The sequence below is a fragment of the Phocoena phocoena genome, chromosome 9 (genome assembly GCF_963924675.1).
Source record: "Phocoena phocoena chromosome 9, mPhoPho1.1, whole genome shotgun sequence".
NCBI lineage: Eukaryota > Metazoa > Chordata > Mammalia > Artiodactyla > Phocoenidae > Phocoena > Phocoena phocoena.
The window spans coordinates 86,213,596-86,233,090 of record NC_089227.1 but is presented as its reverse complement, the minus strand read 5'-3'; the positions used below and the strand labels follow the sequence as shown (position 1 = coordinate 86,233,090).

The window sequence follows — 19,495 nt, the reverse complement described above, 5'->3', positions numbered from 1 at the left end:
TCAATATTATCAACAAAGCTATAAAGAAGAATATTCCTCTTGGCTAAATCTTTGCTGAGATCCATGATGTATTTTCTGTTTTTTCAGTAAATTTCTAGAAGCAAGTGTGTTTGATGTAAGGGTATGTTTTAATGTTTTTGTCTTAAACACACACACTCCATTTCTCTCCAGAAGGTTTGTACCAATTCATACTCATAGTAGCCTAATTTCCTGCCCACTAACCAGCATTATAATTTCTTCGATCATTTATCAACTTGAAAATGAAACAGAGGATCTCATTTTTATTTGTTGTTCTTAGATATGGGAGGGGGGAGAGAGAGAGACAGAGAGACAGACACACACTGTTAATTTGAATTGCTCTTTCATTTTCATTCACCTTTTTTTATTTTCTGATATTTTAAAATATTTTTATGTTCTAATTTGTAGATTGTCAAATCTATCAGTCTTTTCTTTTTAGAGTAATTATATGCTAGAGAGGTTTGTAAGATTTATTTAAAAAGTTTTTCTACTTTTTGTGTTTTCAACTTCTTAACAATGAGATTTTTTTTTTTTTTTTTTTTTTTTTGTGGTATGCGGGCCTCTCATTGCTGTGGCCTCTCCCATTGCGGAGCACAGGCTCCGGACGCTCAGCAGCCATGGTTCAGGGGCCCAGCCACTCAGCAGCACGTGGGATCCTCCCTGACCGGGGCACGAACCCGTGTCCCCCGCATCGGCAGGCGGACTCTCAACCACTGCGCCACCAGGGAAGCCCAACAATGAGATTTTTATTCAATCTTGTATTTATTTTGGCGTATGGTATCACACTAGGTTTTTCTAGAAAGTTTTGCAGTATTGGTTTTTTAAATAAATAATTTACCCATTCTCCTTTGAGGTACTTTGGGTTTTTTTTATACCACGTTCTGTTGTAGAATTAAAGCTGTTTCTGGTACTTGAATTCTGTTCACTTGGTATATTTACCAATTCTTGAACCAATACCACACCATTTAAATTATTGTATCAATAGATTTACATTTTAAAAAGTGTTTGTTAAGTCAGTTCCCCAGTGATTACCATTAATTTTCAATATTTCTTTATTGATATTATATATCTGTTCTTCAAAATGAACATTAGTCTCTTTTCATTAAGCATTTTAACACTCAAGCCCTTTGGTTATTCTTTGTGCATTGCACTACCATTATACAGTATTTGGAATGTATGTGTAAATAGAAATTTTTGTGCTTTAATATTACTTTAGATACCAGGTAGTTTATTCTTTAAAGCATCTATTCATGCATATTCCTTATCCTGTCTCCATTTTTCATTGTTTGCTTGAGTCCCTTCTCTCTATTTGCTCTCAGATCCTTTATTACTCTTGCATGGTTGGATGCTTTGTAACCCTTGCAGCCAATCAGGTGCCCAGTGGTAGATAGCACATGTAATGTGGATTTTGCTATTAATAAATAACATGAGTTTTTTATTGAAGTTCACCTATGAACTTCATTTAGATTACTCTTCCTGTTTTCATTATGAATAAAGAGAATGACTTGTTTGCTTTTTCAGAGGACATTTATGTCATATATTTTTCTCTCCATGTTTTATGGATGTTGTCATACAGCATTTTCAAGTCTATAATACTGGTCTAGATCCTATCATATCATTTTTAGTTCTTCAGTGTATCTTCTTTTAATAAGAAAAAACACACAGGAGAAACTGAAAATTCTTGTGATGTATAAAGCCACAGAATTCAGTGATGTGAAATCATAGTGGGTTCTTTAGTATCTTCAGAGAATCGCAATTATTAACACTGTGAGTCATTTTCCTTTTTCTTAACTTGTAGTTGGTAGAGAACAATTTAGAAAATTGATGCTTCTGTCAAAAGTCTAGATGAGGGCTTCCCTGGTGGCACAGTGGTTGAGAGTCCGCCTGCCGATGCGGGGGACATGGGTTTGTGCCCCGGTCCGGGAGGATCCCACATGCCGCGGAGCGGCTGGGCCCGTGAGCCATGGCCGCTGAGCCTGCGTGTCCAGAGCCTGTGCTCCGCAGCGGGAGAGGCCACAACAGTGAGAGGCCCGCATACCGCAAAAAAAAAAAAAAGTCTAGGTGAGTAGGATCCAGGCTCAGTCTGGATATGACAACATTAAGAGCCCTGCAGCTTTTACTAACTGTGAAAAAAGGAATCTATTTTATACTCCATTAAACTGTTACACATCATAAATAATTTATATCAGCCTTGTTCCCATCTGTATCAAGGATGATAAACTAGTCACTGTAAGGATTTTTTTAAATGGATGTAATAGTATTTCTTCTTCTGCCTTTTCTTTCTCCCAGTCTCTCTTGCTCATTAGAAAGAAGTGTATACCTCCTGAGTGGTCCCAGCCAGGGCTAGAATTGTGATAGGGATCCATTCAGGACATTTCAGGAAGTCAGGTGACTCAGGGTGATTTGTCTCCTTAGCTCCCCTGCTCACTAAATATATAACTTTGGCCACAACCCAGTCTTTCTGAATCTCAGTTTCCCCATCTTTCAACCAAACATAGGCACCTCAGAGGGTTTTTTTTGAGAATTCAGAGATATGTGAAAGTGCTTTGTAAACTGTGATTACTATACTCATATTAAATCCCTGTAGTTAACTATACTAAAGTTATTTTTGACAATTTAACGAGGATTGGCAGATCCATGTACAAATTCCACAGTTGCATGTGGGGAGTCAGGAGCTGTCGTAAGCTGTCTCTCACCTTGTCCTGTACTTGTTATAAACACGCCTCCCGACTAGATTGCTGCCCTCTCTGATCACACACCTATCCCAAGTGTTTGGCAGAAGAGCAGTTGGAAAAGCAGGGGAAATGATGGCATTGAGAAGTAGAGGATCGAGTTCCTCAGTTTTGGTGTCTCTAGCAATATAGGGAACCCAGCATCACCAGGAAATGGGAATTGATTGGTAAAGGTGGAAGGTTTGAGGATTATGTAGGTTGTTAAGGAGGATAGAAGATAGGAGATAAGGAGGTTGTGGTTGAAGAAATGGGATGTCAAGTTCAAGTCTGTGTAGTGGAGCGTAGCCTGCAGTCCTGCAGCCTAGGACTACCTCTAACGGTGAGGGGCTGATGGTCTTAGAGGGGGTGTTTTGAAGAGGACAAGAAAGGCCATGGTTGAGAACTGAAGTGTACTCATGCTGGGCAGCAGGGAGAGTCTCGGTGGAGCATAGCTGAGGATGACCTCGGGAATGGAGCGTAGATGTGGCTGCCTAGGCAGAAGCTGCAGCTGTGCAGGGAACTAGCCTTGCATTATGAAGCTGTAAGAAGTACAGTGCCTTGTTATAAGTATAGTCTTCAAGAATGACTATGAATCTAAGAATTGTTTTCATAAGCAGTGACCATAGCCACTGCTTCTGTTGGATGTAGTCACAAATTTGATGACAGAATTCAAAGAACTGCTGCTCTACCATAACCTTTTTGGTATATTTGAACACACAGATCATAATGCCTGAGCAGTTAGAATCATGTAAGAATGAATGAAAACAAGTATGCCTTAAAGTAAGGCACCTGTAAGATTGGGAACCATCAGCTTTAAAGTAATTTGAGAAAACCTTGGCCATTGAGAAAGTGGCTTCTTTGGTTACATTGGAACTTGAATCTCGGGTGTGGAGTCTGGGGTTGAAGATTTCCCCTGCTCTCTTCTACTAGAAATGGAAACTGACAGGGTGAATGCAGCAATACCGTAGTCGTTCCATTTCTGAGTAATAATAAGAGTACTAATACCATTTGCTTTTCTCCTCATGCCACCATTCCTAGCCTTATTGACACCCATTGAATATATTTCTTAACAAGTTTGGTTATTCCACCATCTCCCAATGGTCCATGGAGGATGCAACAGACTCTTAAACTGAAGTAAATAATGAGATCTGTGACTCTTAGAGGTGTCACAGTAATCGTGGGAGAAATGACTGCTAAAAAGCCTGACATTGAAGGAGCGGACAAAATGTAAAAAGTAGGAACTGTATTAAAGTACTCCAGTGATGAGTATTCTTAATGACGGTCTTGATTCATCCCTAAAACAAAACTCAAAAGCACTTCAGTGTACTTTCCACCCAGTTGCTTATAAAGGAAACAGGGAAATGAAATACTTTGAAGAAAGATTTTACTTACAGATGGCCACACATGTAATCAGAGATTTAGAATGCATGAAGGGATAAGCCTCAGTTATACAGAAAATTCACTTAAATGGAGCACTTTATTTCCCAGGGATGCAGATAATTGAGTTACACCTAAAATCGTGACCCGTGTAACACATGTGCATACGTGTCTAATTTCAGTGTGCTAAGAGGTATTAAATGGTTTGGAAACTGTAATTAAATAGCTGAAATTGTGCTGCAAAGTCACTATAATCATTGCCTCATGTAGTATTTCAGCGTTAAGTGCTAAAATCTAATCTGAGTAGCTGTGACTAATCTAGTCTTTATTTGTAACACATTCAAATTAAGAGGTGTGTGTTCTTGTTCATGTACTTTCCCATTAGCACTAATATTGCTAACGGGAGTGACGAATGTACTGTGTTTTCGCCTATCACACCTTTTACGTAGCTAGCTCCTTAGAGGAGGTAATTTTCCATGTGATACATTTATGGAGCTGTGTGTTTAATAGTTTCCTCAAAAGAGAATATTTCCATAGGGACTATTTTAGTTGATGGGCTCTGGGGAAAAGAAGTTTGAATTAATCAATTTGAACCATAGAAGAAATTATGATGGCAATTAGTATAAATGAGAATATCACACATGCATTTGTTCCTATAGATCTTTCAGGCTTCCCCCCCCCTCTTATTTATTATGAGATTTCAAGCTTTTTCCCCAGAGTCTTGGCTTTGATGCTTAATAGCCCCTCTTTATTCCTCTTCTCTACATCCTCCTGGTTGTTCAAAGGACTCCTTAATGTTCAAGAGAGTGACTGAACAGTTCCTAGTATTTAAAACCATGTAAAGCCATCTTCTTTTTGTGAATACTCATCTCATTAAGGGCTGGTGTGTTTGGTTATTGTATTCTCTCTAACCACTTTAGCAAATACTCTGGTGTTCTGTTTTGTTTTGTTTTGTTTTTTTCTTCTTTTTTTGTGAGATATCCAGAATGGGATCTGCTCAGGGACTGTTTGCTGCTCCCCGGCGTCTGCAGCTCCCGTGACACACTCTTTACACACATACACATGCACACATACTCACACACACTCGCATTTACAATGTATCCCCCAACCCCCGACTCCACACCCAGTAGGAACAGTGGTTGTGCTGCCACACACACACTGCCCCCTCCCCCGCTTCTCTCATTCACTCTCATTGCCCCCCTCACACACCCTGTGGAACAGTGGCCATGCGGTCCTCACAGCTCCAGCTCCTCTTTGGGAATCCTTCTGTCTTCTCCTAAGGGCACAGAGATTGGAACTTTCTGCCTGGAGAGCCTTCTCCAGGGGACTCATTGGAGACACATGTGTGAGAAGACGGTGGAGGAGCCCTGTCACTCCGGCCTGTGGACATAGCTTCCTGGCATTCCTATTTCCAGTCGACGTGCACGTTTCCTTAGAGACAGTGTTATAAAGAGTGGTTAGGTTACCTAGGACCATTTCCTGGACATTTTCATGGCAGCATAGTTACCTGTATTATGGATTCAATAAGAACTCGTCTAGACTGCTTTGGGACTTAATCAATACATTGATTTCCCAAAACCAAATTCCAAATGACCTTTGGGAGCAGCCCATTTCCAAATTGTGTACTGTCCATATTTCTGACTCAAATTGTTTACTCAGGTTCTGGAAATAGCTGGATCAAGTCTGCAATGTAGCAGAGAGGAAAGAATATTAACGTTAGAATCAAGAAACGAGAGTGAATCCTTATTCTTATTGGTTTTATATTCTTAGGCATGAGCCCAAATATTTCCGCCTGTTAAATGGAGGTGATAAATAACCATGAATAGATATTTCACAGAATGATCAGGAACATTTTATGAGATAATGTACATACAAGTGTCTTTAAGTTGTTAGGAAGGGATGTAAACAAAAGATAGAATTATTTAATATTTAATAATTGGAAATACAGAAAATAGCTGTATTTTGCAGGTCTCTAAAATATACATTTTAAGTTGTTGAAGGGATTTGCTAGGATTTTTTTTACTTCTGCCATCTTATAACATCATTGATGTATTATTGTTAAGTAATACAGATTTTTAATGAATTAATTTTCTTAATGGCAGTATGTTTGTAAGTAAAACTTAAGTACTTTGGTAAGGCAATGTCCTTTGACGGATGCAAGCTCAGTCAGTCTCTTTATGTATGTAACACAGTACAGAAATAATCAGTCACCATATTAAATCTTAAATCAGTAACAGTGTTCACTAATTACAGGAGGTGGTTTATATATTGGGCAAATTGTTGTTTGTAAACGTTGGATTTTATTAACTAACACAGCATGTTGCCATCCACAAAATAAGGTTTGCTAAAAGCTTTCATCAATAGCTTGAAGTAGGCACTGCTGCCTAATATTTCAGTCAGTGTGGAAAGGCAGGTAATGAAATTATGAATATATTTATAATGCAGCCCACTTTCTTCTGAAATGCATATAAGCATTACTTTACCAGGAGTCTGTGAAATATGATTTATTTAATGCATTTCAGCCCCCATAATATTATGATATAATTGAAATGAGAAGAAAAAAATTGCATGTAGTCAGTATGGTACATGAATCAGAGACTAAATTGCTTGTAATTTTTAAAGGCACTTAAAGGAATTGTGAAATTCATATAATGCATCCTTATATTTGGAAAAGGTAAGAACGATAGTCCAGTTATTTTAGTATTTCAATCCTAAAAATAGAACTCTTTGAATTGTTACTAAGCCTAAGATAGCCATACACTGAACACATCCGAATCTTTCTATGTCCAGTTCTCATTAAATAATTTTTGTGAATTTTTCCTTTAAGCCTCCTATATTTAGCAAAGTAGTTGAGCAGCATATGATTTCTATGAAGGCCATAATCTAGTTTTTCTAAACTATACAACCGGATGAATGACAGCAACATAAATGTTGCCAGCATGTTTAGAAGGGAATCAGTTAAATGGTACTTGGAATTTTGATGATTATTGCTTTGAAAAGACAGAAAATCACAGGTCTTGGCTTTATAGCTTAATTACTTGCTTAACAATTGCTAGTGATTCACTAAATCACAAGGCTTCCAAACAAATAACATCAGTAACTGCTGCCATGCCTGAGCAACTCCCATTTTCCTGACAATGGCTACCAAACTGTGTTTAGCCTTATTGTAAACTGTTAGTTTAACATCCAGCAATAGGAACTGCAAGCATGCCGTTGATGAAATGGCAGCAAATTGAGTGCTTTACCAGTGGTGACACTTGTGTCAATAACTTGAGCATGTTTCATCAGGACCAGTTGGAGAAGCAAATATAGTAATTATCCACATCCCTTTTTGATATTGGATGCAATAATGAGCACTGTCCAGCTTTCCAGAGCATCTAATTAATAATTCGTTCTTAATAACACAGCAAGTATTTGAATAAAACTGGGAAACAGGGCAAGCTCAAGGTCCTCCATGCTTTTATGGGCCAGAGTCAGAACTCCTGGTGGCACTTTAAAAGAAGAGCAAGTTGTAGGCAGAGATCCAGGTGTCCTTGTGGGAGAGTTTAATTTGTGCCTTTATTGACCTGTGCTGCTTTCTTCACTGTGTCTTAACGTCGTGGCATTTCCATGAATATACTGCTCTTCCATCGTGCCCTTTTGCAATGGCATGGTCTTTATTTCAGATGGATTTTTCCAGAATTAGATGAGTTCCTCAGTTTTTATTTATGTAGCAGCCACAATCTTCTGCTCACATGAGAATTATCTTAACACCGTTCTTTGGTATTTCACCACTGAAATAATGGAAAAGAAACAGGTCAGACTGCGTTTAATCAGTGGTGATAGTGCCCAGTGTCTTATTGGGTGCTTACTTGCCAGGCACTAAGCCAAGAATTCCACATACATTTTATTAAATTGTTACAGCATGAGGTGGTAGTATTGTTATCCCTATGATAGGAATAACCGAGGCTTAGAGAAATTAAGTAATTTACCCAGAGTCACTAGGTAGACAGTTTGGCTCCAGACCGACGCTCTAGGCTACTGTGCCATACCACCTCTTTAGTATAAACGTGAACTCTTACTTTAAGTGTGAGCATTACTTATTCAGGTGAGACACTGTCTGAAATATGCTCTTTCTTGGTGTAGATGGGTATTTTAAAAGTTTTATTTAAATGATAACCCACATGAATATATTTTGCATTATGACCCAGTGCACACACATATATTAATTGAAATGTAAGAAATAATGCTACTTGTGGTTCATTCTACTATTTTCTGTTTTTGTATTTTCTCTTTTACTGTTTTCATTTTTTTTTTACTCATTTTTTATAATGCTGGTTGTGACCCACTAAGATGATTTCACAGTCCACTAATAGGTAGCAACCTACAGTTTGAAAACCATTGAGAATCAGTTCTGGCCTTGCGGGGTTCATGCTGGTCAGTGGAATCTGTGTTCTGCTGGTTTGACTCTTGTTAAGATGCTGCCTCAGGTACTTACACTTCTAATTTTGTTACTTTTCTAATTTTGTGAGACCTTGAGTAGTTTTCGCCAGTAGGCATTTGTGAATGATTGAGTTCTATGGGTGGATTAATACCTTTCTGAGGCTCAGAGAGTTTCTCCTTTGCCATTTTATCATGGTCCTTTAGGGGTCCTGTGGAGTTTAGATTATAGGGTTTTACTCAGAGTTTGATTTTCCAGAGGCTGCCTCCCTTTCTTTCTGTAGTGCTTCTATGCAGGCAAGTTCATTACGGCAACTGAAGGAAACTGAAGTAGAAAAATGTTCTCTCCCCAGTTATCTCTTCCGTTTTTGTCACGTGTGGGACACAGTATGCTGGATGTGTTTGAGAGAGAGTTGAGAAGATGCAGACTGTCTCTTGCCTTCATCATCTTGTACCCTTTGTCAGGCAGACCTACCTAAGTATTGCCCAGCAGGCTGGACGGAGGTTGTTGCGCCACTTGTCTATGTCCAGGACCAGCTGGTAGCATAGGACTGGGGCCGCCAAGCACCCTCTGGACGTGAGGTGTCCATACTCTCTCGTCCTGTCCCTCCTGTAGCCAGCAAATTGGAGTGCCTGCTCTGTGCTGGCAGGGAAGGCAGGCAATAAATATTGGCTTGGCCAAAAAGTTCATTAGGTTTTAAGTAAAAATAAGACATTTTTTCATTTTCATCAAGAACTTTTTTATTTAGCCAACCCAATAGTAAATAGATATATAACTATATGTTTATTTTCTAAATGTAGTTGGTGTCTGAGGAACAGTGATGCAGAGTAAGATGTTAGAGAGCTGTGGCTGCAGCATTTCTTCACTTATCTGGGCCCCACACCCAGGGTTATTAGTTTCCTCAGGACCTGCAGAGCCTCTGAAGAGATCCAGACAGTGTGAGCCAAGGCCGTCGTAGGATCTTCTATTGTGAGAGGCCTGTAACTCGAGAGGAGAATGTTGCGAGAAATAGGTCCAATGCGGTTCGTAGTGACATCGACGTTACTTTGACACTTGTTAAAAGTGCATCCTCTCTGGTCCAGCTTGGACTTGCTGAAGCAGAATCTGCGTTTGAACGAGGTCTCGGGGTGAATCCTTCTGCAAAGTAAACTGTGAGAAGTACTGCTAGATTAGTGGCTTTCGACTTGACTACCAGAGTTGGACAGGATAAGTCACTCCCAGTGAAGTGACATTTGGTCAAACCTTCAAGCATTTCCAGGGTGGAGATCGTCATATGACCCAGCTTTGCTCACTTCTACTTCCAGTCAGGCTGTACAAACAACCTGTCCTGCCCTTTTGATGCTTCTCTCCCCTACTCTCCCCTCCCCAGAATCGACCACCTGAGGTTAGTCCTCTCCCAGCATTAATCAGAAATCGTGCTGGCATGCTCCAGTCCTTGCATGTATATCCCCAGCACCAGGCCTCTTCTGTTTCCTTCCACCTGGACATGAGACCCCTTTAGACTGTGACCCCCGTGCCAGGGACTCCCCTTGTCATGCCTGTGCCTGGATGCGTAATAAACCTTTGGATTGCTTGTGATCACTAGCTCAGCTGTGCTGTGTTTTTACCTCCAGGAATTTTCGAGAGAGGGACCTGGAGACCCAGGTGTGGACCGAGTCAAACTAGAGCCCTATTAAAAAAAAAAACAAAACAGGGAGTCTCAATTTTCAGACATAACTCCAAACCAATGAAATCAGTATCTCTACCTAGCATTTTTTAGGCCACAGCATTTTTTAAAGCTCCCAGGTAATTCCAAAGGGCAGCCAATATTGACAGCCTCCACTCTAGGAAAAATATCCTTTATGTTGTTAGGGCCCTAGAATATTTTAGAAGCTACTTATGATAAATTCTGATGTTTTAAATGTCCATCACTGACATATACCCTTCTTGGGCAGATGTGTACGTGTGTAGCATGCTGATTACACCTTTAGAATTGCTTGGTCCCGTTCTTAATAAAACTATGGCAGAACTGACAGCAACAGAACAGAGTTACCAGCGTTGAATTTGAGTCACCACAATGAGATTGACATCATATCTTGTGGAAAATATGTTGCAACAAATGTCTCTCAGTTGGTAAATGAATAATAACATTTTTGCATTTGAAAAAGAACAATTCCTTTTAAAGTTTAGGACATTTTTGCCTGTCATTGTCATCTAACTCAGACCTGCTTAACATTTATGAAACTGATCAAGACCTAGGTGTACATCTGATTCTGAAAGTGACACCTATAGTCCCAAACTTCCACACTCTGGAAGATTTTTTGTGTCTACTTTGCTTTTGCCTATAGCTTTTCCAGATGACACAGAGCAGCAAGAATCAGCTGGGAGTCCTTCAAAGCCAGAAGAGTGAATGGAATTAGAGAGGGTATCCTGAGGCAGGAAACAATGATTAGAGGAAGGGACTCAAAGGGAAAGATCTTGAGGCCCTTAGATTTTACAAAGTTTGATATACCAGGGCCGTAAGCTATGGTTGGGAAGAGAAACCCAGGTGGAAAAATTGAAAGGAGGTCCCTAAAATTTTGTAGGATGGAAGAAAGAGAGATTTTAGCAGAAAAGGTTTGTGTGCTAATTCTGAGGCTGATGTGAAATATTGTCCTCCCAGCACTTTGATACGTGTCTATCAGTGGTCTGTCTTTGACGTTCAGACCCTGTATGAGCTGGCTTAACCTCCGAATCCTGACTAAAAGGGAACAGCTGGAGGTGGGAGGTTCAGTGGTCGTGTGTGACAGCGATTGGCTCCCAAGTTGCATGGGCCAATAAGCAGTTCCTTCCAGGGTAGAGACCAAGGGGAGCGCCTCGCTTGTGCTTCGTCTTAGTGTCTGCATGTCTTTGACAAGCGAACAATAAAATGTACCGTTTGATTCCAGACTATCTTGCTTCTTTGCTGTGTCCCTCCTGCAATCTTTCTTTTTCATGTCACATTACATGAGGTGCTTTTTACCTCTCTTTCCTGACCCTGGGTTCCATTGTTCATTGGTCCCTCTCACCCAGGATGTGCTCTAATTGGCAAAATGGTAACCTGGTAGCAGCAGCCTGCTCTTTCCGTTTCCTAATTGGTGTCAGGGGCAGCTGGTGGAGCCCAGCCATGCTGGATTGATTGATAGATTGGCCGCTGTGACTGTCAAGCTTCTGTCTGACCAACAGGTTTATTACTTTTGAAACTAAAAATTAAAATGTTAAATGTATCCTACAGTGTTCATAGTGGGTCTGAAATAAAATCAGCTCTTCATCATTAAGGAATACTTTCAGTGTTACCTGAAGGTAACATTGAACCTGAAGGTCCTTGGGTTTGCAACTCAAAATTTTGTTCTCTTTCTAACTCACAGCTGGCTGTTTTCTTGCTTTCATAATGTGGTGTAAAGCTGCATTATATTTCACACTGCCTGCTGCACAGTGGGTTTCTTCTTTTTAGAAGTAATGCAGACATGGTGTTAAATGTGTGTGTTTGGGGTGGGGATGGGGGTGGCATTGAAGACATTCTTCTTACAGAACTTGAAATTTACAAGCTCATTTTTTCAATTTTTATTTATTTATTTATTAACATCTTTATTGGAGTATAATTGCTTACAATGGTGTGTTAGTTTCTGCTTTATAACACAGTGAATCAGCTATACATATACATATATCCCCATATCTCCTCCCTCTTGCGTCTCCCTCCCACCCCTCTAGGTGGTCACAAAGCACCAAGCTGATCTCCCTGTGCTATGCAGCTGCTTTCCACTAGCTATCTATTTTACGTTTGGTAGTGTATATATGTCCATGCCACTCTCTCACTTTGTCCCAGCTTACCCTTCCCCCTCCCCCTCCCCACAACCTCCTTTATCTACATTGGTCAGTGAGAATATATTGTTATGTTGAAAGTGGATCCTAAGAACAAAGTGATACAAGTTCTTTTTCAAAAGCTATTTCATTGAATTGACATTTATGTTGAAGATATAACTGAGCATTTAGGCATTCGAGTGTAATATAATGACCATTTACCCAAATTAATGCTGAAGTTACAGAAGGCTACAAAATGCTCCATTTTAAAATCTAGTTTTAATACTTCGATTAGCATATTATATTCCAGTATAATAAAACAATGTAGTGATCTTAAAGAGATCAGATATTACCAGTGAGCAGAGTTCTGTGATGTTTTTGTCTCATCTAATTCCTGTAGCCAGTACGAAGTCCTAAAGCAACATTTCTTTTGTAGAAAGAGAAGTGTGAGTTGTTCATTACCAACACACATTGTGTAGGATGTTATAATAATTATACTGTCTTACATTTGTTTGCATTATACTGGTTTTCCAAAGAACTTTCATATGTATAATCTCACTTGGTCCTTTGACTATCCTGAAATTAAGAATTATTATTTTACATTTTATGGTTGAGGGTGCTGAGAGTCAACAAGTTAAGTAACTTGATGGAAATCACTGCTGCCACACATGTGACTGACTCATGACGTGCACCAGTCCTTGTGACTCCGGGTCTGTTGTTTTCCCAGAGTAACACACTGCCCTCTGTGTGCAGAATTTTAATGTTTTGGGGGTTACAAAGATGACTCTGGCTTTCTTGGTCTTAAATTCTAGTTTGGAAGATTGACACATGCACAGACAGAAACACAGAGTACTAAAGGGCTGAAGGAGTAATTCAGGCTCTGGAGATGGCGTTGGGCTGTAGGGGTGCCAAGGAGGGAAGCAGCCATGGTCTCTTAGAATAGTATCTGAGCTGCAGCTTTCACAAGGGAGGGGCATAGGGATTTGAAGGGTGTTTGGCATCCCAAGTAAGAGAGCAGCTGGAACAAAAAGGTACAGAGATGGGAGAAGAATGTAGGCTCTGTTTCAGGATGTTGAGTAAATGAATATGATGAAAACTTAGGGTGCTGGCTAAGAAAGTGCTAATAATGGTTGGCAGACATAGAAGGCAGAGAGCAGCCAAACTGCCACTCTTTGACCACGCTGAGGACAGATTAAAGAGTAGGAGAGAAAAAGGGTGACATCTGTTAGGAATGTGGTGCAGCCTTCCCAATGAGGGGAAGCAGTTTGAATTAGGGAATTGTTCATTGGCATTCAAAGGGAGAGATTATATTTGGTGGACATTCCTGAGGTTAGAGGAAGATTAGAAGTAGCAGGTGGGAAAGGAGAAATGAGCTAGGCCACACCATAAAGGTTCCTCCACCTTTGAGGACTGGTAAGAATCACATTTCAATTTAATAAACTTTGGTTTATTACTGAACCAGCAAACCAACAATTCGAAGAGTATACAATGAGTTAAGGGCCCAAGTAACTGGGTGAGGCTTCCTCTTGCCTTGTTAGTTCTTCACAGAGCAAACCCCAGGTTCTGTCATTATATCCGTCATGGGGGAAATATTCTGCCATGCTAGTGGCAGTCAGAACCAGAGCTTCTCTGACTTTCCTATAGGAAGCTGAGGAATGCGCCTGCTCAGCCCTCAGGCGTCCACATGATGGGACAAGAAGAAAGCCTTCCTGTGCCTGGTCTTGTACTCCATTTCTTACTGTCTCACTGGGCCCTGACCCGTGCCAGGGAGTAAAAGGTTACTGCCGTATGAAGATGAGTGGCAGCTTTAGATTGGGTTACTGACAAGTTGTGTTTCAGGTTGCTACATTTGAAGGACCTCCCAGGCATCCATGTGAATCTGTCCATTCAGTAAATTGGCAACATAGGTCTGGGACTAGGGAGGGTGAACAAGGGTGGAGAGAGTTCTGGGAATCCTTTTCCAAGAGACGAAGATCTGGGAAGGGGTGAGATGTCCAAGGAATAGAATGTGAAGGGAAGTGAAAAGAGGGCAGAGGCAGGATTTTGGCAAATCCCCACCTAAGAGGCGGCAGGTGGAGTTGTATAGGAGGCCCCACAGGAGTGGTCAGCAGGGAGAGGCGAGAATGAGCACCTGGCAGCCACCAGAAGAGAGTGTCAGGAAGCGAGGTGGTCAGTCAGAGGAAGCGTTTCCAGAGGGGGCCGGTGGAGGAGCAGGGATGGGAGGCCGTTGAATCGGTGATTATTGACCGGTAGCTGCCTTCCTTACATCATATGCATATAGTCAAAAAGTGCACTGGACTCAGAAGCCAGATTTCAGATGGTTAAAGAAGAGGGAAAAAAGGGAAAAGCTGAGGCAGTTATTATTCTTTCAAGATTTTAATCTTTGAGCTTCCCTGGTGGCGCAGTGGTTGAGAGTCCGCCTGCCGATGCAGGGGACATGGGTTCGTGCCCCGGTCCAGGAGGATCCCACATGCCGTGGAGCGGCTGGGCCCGTGAGCTATGGCCGCTGAGCCTGCGCGTCCGGAGCCTGTGCTCTGCCACGGGAGAGGCCACAACAGTGAGAGAGGCCCACGTACCGCAAAAAAAAAAAAAAAAAATTTTAATCTTTGAAAGAAAGGTGATAAAGAATATATATTGATACCTTGAAGAAGCAACAGTGTTGTAGGAGGTTTTCATTAGAGAGATTAACGTGTATGAGAGCTGAGGGCATGAATCCCATGGCAAGAGAAGGATTAAAATGCAAGAAAGAAGTGATAAGAATTTGGTAGAGCAAAACCTCAGAATTTTGGAAGGGGGTACTTTCAAGGGTAGAAATGAGGGTCTTTGGAAGCTGTGGGGGGAGCCCTTTCTCTTCAGAGTGAGAGAGGGAGAAAAGGAGGGATGATTGAGGAAATTTAAGTGGGAGGGCGGGAGGGAAGTTTCCTAATGGCCTCCGTTTTCTCAGCCATAGGATTTACTGAGACTCTACGTGCTTCTGTGTAAATGCTGAGTCAGTCTATTCTTTAGGGTAGGTGACTGGGGTACCCCAAGGTGAATAAGGTCAGATAACACAGATGCAGTGGAGTTCCCAGGCCAGTGTCCTGAGCAGGTGCAGCCTCCTGCTAATCAGAAGTTGACACCTCTTACCTGACCTGACTGCCCCCTTCCTCGCACGTCTGTCCCAACTTCAGCTTTCACACAACTCGGTGGGACTTCTTTCAGTTTTTCATGTTACAGGTCTTCCTTCTTGCCTGACTTGCCCTCCTTCCTTAGCAGGCCTCCAACTAAAGACCCCAGCCTAGTCTTCCGTTGGGACTTGTGAGGCCTCTTGTGGAACCTGACTGGGTTCTACACTGCTAAGAGCGAACGAGACTGAGGTTGCCTTTTGGGCTCCTCTTTCGACTGGATCAGTCAATGTTATTTGTTATATGAATACATGAATACGTTAGAGGATCCTTCAGGATGTGGGGATCCTTCAGGATCTGAGGTAGATTAAGATACTTCTTGGGAAAGATGGGACCTTTTAAAAAAAAGTAGAATGAAGTCTTAAAGACGTCTGGCAGATTTATTTTCCATCAGATTAGTTTTTCTCACTGAAGCATACTTTTGAGTCTCACTTAAGGTTGAGTTCTTCCAGTGCTTCTGAAATCTGTTCTGACTTTCTGATAGTAGAAATGGACATCCAGTTGCAAGAATAGCCTTAAATTAAAGATTGTCAGTTTTAAACAGTTTAATAGATATGTAATAGCTGTATTTTAACAGTGTCTTCCATTTTTTGAAAAATAACACTTGTTTTAGAAATTCAAGCTGTTTTAAACCAACTGCTTCCATGTAACTTGGCAACAACTCTTAGACTATTCTGAATGGCCTGGGCAAGGTTCAGTGTTGTAAACTTGGAGGGTGTAAAGTTTGTTATGAATTTTATCAAATCCCCAGTTTTTCCTGTGTTTTACAGACATGTATAGATTGTTTCATATCTACCTATCTGGATTAGGAGCACAGCTGGTAGATGGCTGGTGAGAAATTAGAAATGAATACAAAGGTTCCAGAAACTTGGTGTGTGTATTCAAAGCAAAGATCTCCCATTTCACTTCATTTTGCTTAATGAAGGCAGATGAGGAAGGGACCAGAAGCATCAGTAGTTTACAGAAAATTTATGGTTTTCCGTGAAACTGCTATTGATACGGCCTTTTAGGGAATGAACTAACATCTGTTTCATAGGCTTGGTTATAGTGTGCTCTTACATGGTTCTGATACAGGCGTTATGGGTTTATGTGTAATCTTGTGAAGACATGTTTCAGTAACCTGTATTCCCTAAAGTTCTGTCATGTTTTGGATTCTCATCATTGCACCCATATCCCATAATACATGGCGCTGCTCATATAGACAAATCAGTAGAGATTCTTGATAAAGCAGATTGGACACTGATGTCTTATTAAAACAAAAATACCTGTGTATCAGAGGTGCAGCTTACAGAATACATTCACATACATCTCATTTGCTTGTCACAGCGTCCTCTGAAATAGGCACACTTCCTTTTCAGCCTCTCTGCTGTCCACAGATGGTCTCGTCCATACCCATGACTCTAGGTATTAGCAGTAAACCAACAACTCTAGAATCTAGTCAAGGCTGTAGTTTTCAGCATGTAACATTTAACCAGTTCTTCTCTTACCACTTGCCAACTTCATGAGAACTTGGTGTTCTCTTTCTCAGTGGGCGAGACCACCATCCCCATCAGAAATCTGGCTGTACTCCTTGCCATCCCTCGCCCCTTTTCCAATCCCTGCTGATTTCAGTTCCTCATAGCATTCAAACCTGCTGCCACAGACCTTGTCCTAGCCTTTCTGACATTCAGCCTGTAATTCTTCAAGCATATCCCTGATTGCCTCTGTGTTCCACATTGCCTCTGGAGTGGTTTATCTCCAGGGAAACTCTGATGTGTCACTCCCATGCAGGAAGTCCTGCAGTGGCCTGCCACAATCTTCTGGTAAAGCGGGAGTTTCAGTACAGCACCAAAGTCCTGTCTTCATCCTCTGCCTGTGCTTGCTTCTGCTGCCTTATCTCTGACCATATTTCTAAGTGCATCTTAGGCTCTGCTGCCCTGAACCATTGGCAGGTTGCTCTTCCGTGCTGCCATCCCTCCGTGTTTTAATGCCTTACACCGTGAATATCCATCTACATCTTTTCCACCTCTTTCTTGAGGCCCATCTTTTGGAAACACTTGTTAACATTTTCCATCAACTGTGGAGCTTGTTATCCTTCCTCTCTGTTCCTGCTCCACTTCCCCAGTGGATGGAGAAGTCTTAGAAGACACGGGCAGCGTGGCCTTCATCTGTTTCTCCAGCCCCTTGTATCATATCTGGGACACACACCTTTGCAGAACATTTCACAGGTCTGAGTCTACTCACATTTTAAATAACTAAATGACTTGTTCAGGATTACAGGGCTAGAATCAACTAAAGTTAACCCCAGGTCCAAAGTTCTTCTCTTCTGCTTTTGTATATGCTGATTTTTAAAAAAGTAAGTCATGATAACTAACCAAACCTTTGGTCTTAGTTGAGATACCCTAAAAAAAAGGGGGGGTGGTACTGATGTTAAAATAGCTTATTAGTGTGGCTGGGTGCTGGTAGACTGTGCCATAGGTGAAAAATATCAGCCACAGATCTTATCAGAAATTTCTATAAATAACACAAACTCAATAAAAACTTCACATTACTGTCATGAGGGTGTAGCCAGGGGAACCGTGTGCTCTGTGAATAATGCTTAATTAAGTTCAAATTTAATGTTAAAAGGCAATAACTGGACAAATTAATTACTCCCAATATTTATATCTTATAAAGTACTAAATTGTAGCTGGAAAGTAGTAATGAAATTCAGTCATTTTGAAATGAAATCCAGAGTCACAGTAATGCAGGGTTAAATCACGAGGTGCCATGGTTTGTACTTGCCACTTTGCAGTCTAATCAGGTTCTTTTAAAATTAGTCTCACTTAAATGAGAAATTGTCTCTTACCCATTTTTGAGAAGATTAGAATCTCTTCATTTTCTGATGGAGACTGAAATAATTTTTCCCACATCCATTTTTTTCTACTCTGCTCCCTCCTGCCACACTCCATTATTGATGTTATTATCTCACAAGGTTGTTTTTTGTTTTGAGAATTTTTCTCCCTGAAACTTCCCCATTCTTTTCCCTTTCGAACAGATAAATTCAAAGAAAGAAGAGCCCTTCTTTCATTCATTATAAATGATTTTTCATTTGAGCATGTCGTCTTGCTTTTCGTTACAATGGAGATCAAAGGAATATAGGCTCACCACTAGTGTCCAGCAGTTCTTTTCAGTTCTGGACCTTAAAGAAATAGGATCTAGTTTAATTTGTAGCAGCTTTAGATCTCTCTCAGGCATGTGGCTGGCACTCAGACGGCTGGCTGTTACTGCGTGCTCTGTGTGTGTGTGTGTGTGTGTGTGTGTGTGTGTGTGTGTATTTTAAGAAAATGAGAAAGCTGGAACTTTGTTATCTCATATGCTTTGCAATGCATATCCCAAAGATACAAATCTCAAAGGAATGTATTTGTGTTGAAAGAGTACTTGTTTCTACTTAAACCAAGTTGGGAGTCCTTTAAAGATCCCTATTTAAAAATATTCATCCCACAGTTTGAACTCTGGTGTCATACGAATTTTCAGTGTTCCGTATTTGCTTGGCTTTTTTTTTTAAAGGTTTTAAAAAAAATTTTATTCCTTAGTATGACCAGAAGCAGAAGCAGTATGATGCTTTTAAATGATGAATCAGTTTGTCATCTCAATTTGGAGTATAGGTGGGGTGAGAGGAGGAGAGATCAGTCCTTACTTATGTTTAAAACCAGGACAGTGAATCGCACTCAGATAACTGAAATGTTGACAGATTTATATAAAAGCAATTGAGCTATTTTTGAACACCGTGCTTTGCACCTCATTCTGTGATTCATGTATTTATGTTTGGATGTTACCGTAAGATCATTATTGGGTAATGTTAAACCAAAACCTTATCACTCAGTAGGCTTACCGTCTGATCATTCTCAGTCTTCAAAATTTCCATATGATGTATTCCATTCTTCACTGAAACCAGGCCTCTTTCTCCCAGTCTCATCATTGTCACTTGATCTTATCCTCTGTGGTCAAAGTCCCATTCTCCTTGCAGTTTCATTGAATATTTACTC

General features: G+C 40.7%; 1 protein-coding gene across 2 annotated transcripts in view; it reads left to right on the top strand.

The window, feature by feature from the left end:
* The window catches only part of CHCHD3 (coiled-coil-helix-coiled-coil-helix domain containing 3), a 289,542-nt gene that overhangs the window by 130,439 nt on the left and 139,608 nt on the right, over positions 1-19,495 (top strand). The gene's annotated exons all lie outside the window — the stretch shown is intronic.